The following is a 7,427-nucleotide window of genomic DNA, read 5'->3' on the forward strand; positions in this document are numbered from 1 at the left end:
CTAGAATTTTTGGTCTGGCCAATTAGTACAGTTTATTAGTTAAAGTCTCCCCTAATCCAGGGTTCGACTACACCGACCCTCACGGATTACGAATCAGATATCTCCCTGTAAAGGGCTTCAATACTGATGCTGTTTGTTTTTATAGAAACTAGACTCAGATAGGAATCTATACATATATGGCATGACTCCTAATTATCTCTGGTTAATTTACAATGAATTTCCAAATTCGGAACAGGGGATCCAGAAACCGTTCTGGCCCTGTTTCACGAGAACTTTAATATCTCTTAACATATAACTCATATGACCGTTTCGTTTCTTCCATATGAAAGTAGATTCATCAAGGTTCATTTACATAATTTATTCTCTATTTAATACCATTCCTACTATTTTTAGTGATTTTTCACATCCACATCACTGCTGCTGTCAGCATCTGCCTTTAAGGTAGGCTTTACCTATTTCATGATTTCCATGATTCAATTGGCCCTTTTTGCATACATAGCACAAAGTGTGATCATGATTAACCATTCCAATGGCTAATCGTTTCAAAACAATTCCATACCTCATAATGATCAACATACAAACGATTATAGTACTATGCTAAAAGCATTATATAAGCCATTTTCGCATGGCTATCCAAGTTTACACAAAACCGAAAGGTACATGACCTACAACAAAAGGGTAGTCCTATACATGCCATTTCAAAGTTCAACCAAAATTGTACCAAAATGGGGCTTTGATAGTGTGGATGACTTTGACTTCGATGATCCCGAATCCGATAGCTAACGAGCAAAATCTATAAAGCAGAGAGCCAAAGCAGCGGGGTAAGCATTTTAATGCTTAGTAAGTTTCAAATAATGAAATCAGCTTTGACTAAAGTATTACATTTACATAACTAAATGAATCACTTTATTAATACACATTCTCATAATCATACTTACTTCACATTACCGACCCTTATGTTTATACACAAAAGAACAACTTAGCCAAAGGCGGTAGCTCGTTTATCAACTGAGCGAGTACTTACTTGTAAGGGCTCAACTAATTCAAGCACATACTGAACATACCTCATTGCTGGAATTTTCACAAGTGTATAAACTGAAATTTTTACAGCAAGATTGCTCATTTCGAGTCACGTACCTTGAGATTCAACCGGATATAACCACAAGCACAATTGCCTTGGTCTTAACCGGATTTGGTAACTTGCACAATTGACTTGGTCTTAGCCCGGATATAACAACTTCATACGAATGCCTTGGTCTTAGCCGGATATAATCACTAGCATAAATGCCTTGAGACTTAGCCGGGTATCATTCAAATGCTCATGTACACATATATCAATAATCACGACACATTCATATTTCATTTTCGTTACTAAGGCTCAAACACAAAATATTTATCAAACCTTTACAATTTCGGCTCAATAGCCACACACAAGGAGCATGATTTCAATATAATTCAAGTAGGGTCATTACTCAAAGACTTACCTTGGATGTTGTCGGCGATTTAAATGACTATTCGATCACTTTTCCTTTCCTTATCCAACTGTGGTCCTCTAAGCTCTTGAGCTAATTCACACAAATTTAACTTATTAAAATCTCATTATGATAGCTTATGGCGAATATGACAAGGAGTTTAAATGGTCATATGGCCATCCTTTAGCTCAAATACACAATGGTCATGCACAATTTTTAATCACAACAAACAATTCAATACAATTCATTCAAACATCAAAGTGAAGCTCAAGGTACTTAGCCCTTATATACATTAGACATTAGAGTCACATGTGTGCGAAATCACGAATCGAATTCAACACATTAGTTAGTACTCTCCTTAGCGAATTTTCCAAGCCAAGAATAGGCATCAATATGCTTGCCTCTAACCGAATGCATGCACACCAACCCCCCTTCATGTGGCGAATATGCATGTCCATGTTGAGGCCAATTATACATAATACCACACAAAAACAGCATACATTTTACTAACTAACGCATTACATATTGTAGCTCAATACACATCTCTCATGTACTTCATAACGAAACATCATCACAAGCAAATATATACCTTGAAATAGTATATATGTCATGCCAATACATCATGTGCAAACATATATACATATAGGTGCAAGGGCGAATCATAAGGATGACTATGACTACCTCATATATTTTCATTATGGCGAATGCTCCTTCTACCCCATTTACCTTCACAAAGCATGAACTTCATCATCCAACTTACAAGCTTACAATGTCATGAAGTTTAACCTCATGGTATCTATCAAACTCTCACTCAAAAGTGCTAAAAGAATATTCAATAATCATCAATCCACCATTACATGCACCATTACAAAGCTTCACTTTTAGCATGCAAATGATATCAACACAACCTCACCTTAGCGAATATCATCTCCATGACATAGTAAGGATTTGAACCATGGCTAGTTAGAACTCAAGCTAACTACTAAAATATACATGAATCTCATGGCAAAACATCAAACTTACCTTAATCTAGGTACAAGTATGGCCAAACCTCCTCCTAAACCTCTTCCAAACCAACATGAAACAAGAATTCCTTCCTTCTTCCTTAGAATTTTCAGCCCAAAGGAAATGAAAAATGATGAACAAAATTTCTTCTTTCTTTCTCCACAACTCACGGCAATGGGCATGCATGAGACCATTTTTTCTCTTTTTTTTCATTCTTTATTACCCATACTCATTAATCTATATTTTTTTCACCCATGATGCACCAACAAAACATGTCTATGGCATGTTTTGCCCATCCTCCTTTGTCATGGCGGCCATTAGCTAATAAAAGGGAAATTGACATGCAAACCCTCATTTTGCATGCATGATCAACTAGTCATCACACATTTCCCCTCATTCTTTTAAAGTTTACTACTAGGTCCTTTCTAGTGAAATTCACATTTATAACTCTAAATTAAAGCATCAAAATGTCACACATGAGTTAACACATATTATAGGCATCAAAATAAATATCAAATTATTTTTATGCCTCGGTTTTGTGGTCCCGAAACCACATTCCGACTAGGGTCGTTTTAAGGTGTCACAACTCTCCCCACTTAAGAAATTTTCGTCCCGAAAATCTTACCGTAAATACGTTTGGGTAACGCTCTTTCATAGAGTTCTCGGGTTCCCAAGTAGCTTCTTCCATCCGTGTTTGAGCCATAACACTTTTACTAACGGAACCCTTTTGTTTCGCAACTCCTTCACTTCACGAGCTAGGATACGAATCGGTTCTTCTTTATAACTCATATCGGCTTGAATTTCAACCTCTGATGGACTAATTACGTGCGACGGATCAGATCTATAGCGTCGAAGCATCGAAACATGAAAGGCGTCGTGAATCTTTTCAAGTTCGGGGCAAAATCAAGCGACACATAATGGACCGACTCGTTCGGATATCTCATATGGCCCGATGAACCTCGGACTCAATTTGCCCTTGCGCCCAAATCGAGTATCTTTTTCCAAGGCGAAACTTTAAGAAACACTTTATCTCCCACGATACTCAATGTCTTTTCGTTTGAGATCCGCGTCACGACTTTCGACGATCGGAGGCTATCTTGATTTTCACGGATTACTTTTACTTTACATTCAGCATCTTTAATCAAATCCACTCGAAAATTTTGCTTTCACCGAGCTCGGTCCAAAACAATGGTGTACGGCATTTACGCCCGTACAAGGCCTCGTAAGGCGCCATCTTAATACTTGATTGGAAACTATTGTTGTAGCGAATTCAATCAAAGGTAAATACCGTTCCCATGAGCCACCGAACTCGAGGATGCAACATCTCAACATATCCTCAAGTATCCGAATTATCCGCTCAGATTGACCATCGGTTTGGGGGTGAAAGCGGTCTTTGAAATGCAACTTGGTACCCAAAGCTTCTTGCAATTTCTTCCAAAATCGCGAGGTGAACCTCGGATCTCTATCCGACAATGTAAATCGGTACCCGTGTAATCTCACAATCGAGAAAGCGTACAATTCAGCTAGTTTATCCAATGAAAATCCGTGCGCCGCGGGGATAAAGTGAGCCGACTTAGTCGGTCTATCAACAACAACCCAAATCGCATCCTTCTTGCTTGCTGACAATGGCAGTCCGGACACAAAGTCCATTGTGACTCGATCTTATTTCCACTCGGGTATCGTGATCGGCTGAAGTAACCCTGAAGGCACTTGATGTTCCGCTTTCACTTGTTGACATATTAAACATCTCGAAACAAAGTCGGAGATGTCTCGTTTCATACCATGCCACCAAAACCGACATTTCAAATCGTTGTACATTTTCGTACTCCCCGGGTGGATTGCCATTCGGCTACAATGGGCTTCGTTCAGAATTATCGAAATAAGTTCCGAGTTCTTTGGAACACACAGACGACTTCTGAACCTCAAACAATCGTCATCATCAATTTGAAACTCCGATTCCTTGTTCGGAACACACTCAGCCCGTTTTGCAACCAACTCATCGTCAACTTTACGAGCTTCACGAATTTGATGAGTCAATAATGGTTTGGCCTTTAATTGGCTACTAACACATTGTCGGGCGAGAATGGACAAGTGTACATTCATCGTCGTAAAACAAGCGATGATTTCGGCTTAAGGCGTCGCAACCACATTAGCCTTTCTCGGGTGATAATCAATAACAAGCTCATAATCTTTTAACAACTCGAGCCAACGTCTTTGTCGCAGATTTAAGTCTCTTTGAGTCATCAAATATTTGAGACTTTTGTGATCCGAATACACATGGCACTTCTCACCAAATAAGTAATGTCGCCATATCTTTAAAGCGAATCGATGGCGACCAATTCGAGATCATGGGTCGGATAATTTTTCTCATGTGGCTTTAATTGTCTTGGCGCATAGGTCACAACTCGACCTTCTTGCATCAATACGCAACCTAACCCAAGTAGGGAGGCGTCACTATAGATGACAAACTCTTTGCCGATTCAGTGCACTAATCTTGGAGCTTAGTCAAATGAGTTTTCAATTGATCGAAACTTTTTCGACACTTTTCCGTCCATTCAAACTTGACATCTTTTCAAGCGGTTTTCGTCATGGGTGTGGCTATCATCGAGAATCCTTTTACAAACCGTCGGTAATGTCGGCAAGTCCCAAAAAGCTCGAACCTCGGTAATATTTCTCGAAGGCTTCCGGTTAAGTATGGCTGAAATTTTACTCGGTCGACTCGAATACGATGCGAGATACCACATGACCCAAGAAGCTAACCTCTGTTAACGAACTCACACTTGCTGAACTTAGTGTATAACCGCTTATCCGTAAAATTTGCAACACTAATCTCGGTGCTCGCATGTTCGGTCTCATCTCTTGAATAGACCAAGATGTCGTCAATGAACACAACTACTGAACTGATCCAAATACGGTTCGAAGATCGATTCATCAAATCCATAAATACCAGAAGGGCATTAGTGAGCCCAAACGGCATCACTAAGAACTCGTAGTGACCATATCTCATTCGAAGGTAGTTTTGGGTATATCCGAATCTCGGATTCATGAATCGATAATAGACCGATCTCAAATCTATTTTGAGAACACCGAGGCTCCTTGAGTTGATCGAACAAATCATCGTCTGTGATAGCGGATATTTGTTCTTTATTGTCACTTTATTAAGGCGGCGATAGTCGATGCACAACCTCATGGTTCCGTCCTTCTTTTCACAAACAACACTGGTGCACCCCAAGGTGAAAAACTCAAGGCGAGCAAAACCTCTATCCACTAACTCTTGCAACCGAGCTTTCAACTCCTTTAATTAGTTGGTGCCATACGATACGGAGCTATCGAAATCGGTGTGGTCCGGTACAAGCTCAATACCAAACTCTATCTCCGAGCGGTGGCAAACCCGGTAATTCTTGGGAAAAACATCCGGTATTCACAAACCAAGCGCAGATTCGGTTTTATTTCTAACTCCTTATCATCAAGTACATACGCAAGGTATGCTTCGCACCCTTTCTTACATATACGGGCCAACATTGATAATATTACGGTGGCAACCCTTCAAGTCCGTAGATTCAACTCGGATCATCTCGTTATTTCGCACCTCAAATCAATAGTCTTGCTTTTGCAATTCACAACCGCATCATGCACGGTCAACCAATCTAACCCAAGAATAACATCAAATTCATCGAGCGGCAAAAGCATCAAGTCTGCCGGAAAGCAGAACCTCAATTATTAGGGACATTTCTTACACACTTTGTCGACAAGCGCGTAACGACCCAAGGATTTGACACCGAATTACGAACTCGATGAGACTCAATAGGTAAAGTCTTCTTTGGATGCTAACGTTTCGCATATATAAGAATGAGTAGAACCGGGGTCAATCAAAGCAATCACATTAGTATCAAAGAGAGTGAAAGTAGCCGTAATAACATCTGGCGAGGAAGCATCCTCGCGTCTTGGCGTATAGCATAAGCCCTAGCAGAGGCGCGAGCCTCGGATCCGGTCGTAGCATCTCTAGATCCTCTCGACCACCACTAGCATTGCCGTATTTCTAGATGGTCTACCTCGGCGATGGTAGCGCCGGTTTCCCACTCGATCTACATTACATTCGGACAACCTTGGGCAATCTTTAATGAAGTGGTCAACTGCTCCGCACTTGTAACAGGAGCGGTCACGGAATCTACAACTTCCGGAATGCCATTTGCCACAATACTGGCACTCCGCTCTCTCTCGACGATCATTTCCACCACTGCCGATCGAAGTGACTCGTGTGGTCACAGGGGGTCGATCGCGATCTCGTCTAGAAAAGCCCGAAGTGTCTCTAGACCGCCTAAGCCATCTCGAATTTCTTTAATGACGTGGGAAGGGCTTCCCGAAGACCTCTTCTGAAACTCCCTTACTCCCACTTCACTTTTCTTTTCTCCATCTTGAGCTCCTCGGCTTTGCCGCTCGCTCGACAAGAGCCACAAACTCTTGGATTTCCAAAATGCCAACATACTGACTTTATATCATCATTCAGGTCCATCTTGAGCGTTTACATCACGACTTCGAAGAAATGCATTCCAGCGTCTGGCTAAGCCTCACAAATTTTCGTTCATAGTCGAGAACCGACATGGAACCTTGTTTAAGTTCAAGAAATTCCTTTCGTTTTGATCCATAAATCTCGGTGATATACTTTTTCCGAAACTCGGTTTGGAAAAACTCCCAAGTTACTTGCTCTCGGGGCTGTGAAGTCGAGTACTCCACCAATAGTAAGCGAGAATCACGTAGCAAGGAGATAGTACACTTTAGGCATTCATCGGTGTACAAGATAGCTCATCGAATACCGGATAGTGTTGTCCAACCAAAATTCAGCTTGCTCGGCATCGTCGCTATCCGTAGCTTTAAATTTAGTAGCCCTATGTTTTGGATTACATCAGCTGGGGCTTATTGGACCTTATTTGGTCGATTCTGGAGGCATTG

This window comes from Gossypium arboreum, chromosome 13, assembly GCF_025698485.1.
Source record: "Gossypium arboreum isolate Shixiya-1 chromosome 13, ASM2569848v2, whole genome shotgun sequence".
Lineage (NCBI taxonomy): Eukaryota > Viridiplantae > Streptophyta > Magnoliopsida > Malvales > Malvaceae > Gossypium > Gossypium arboreum.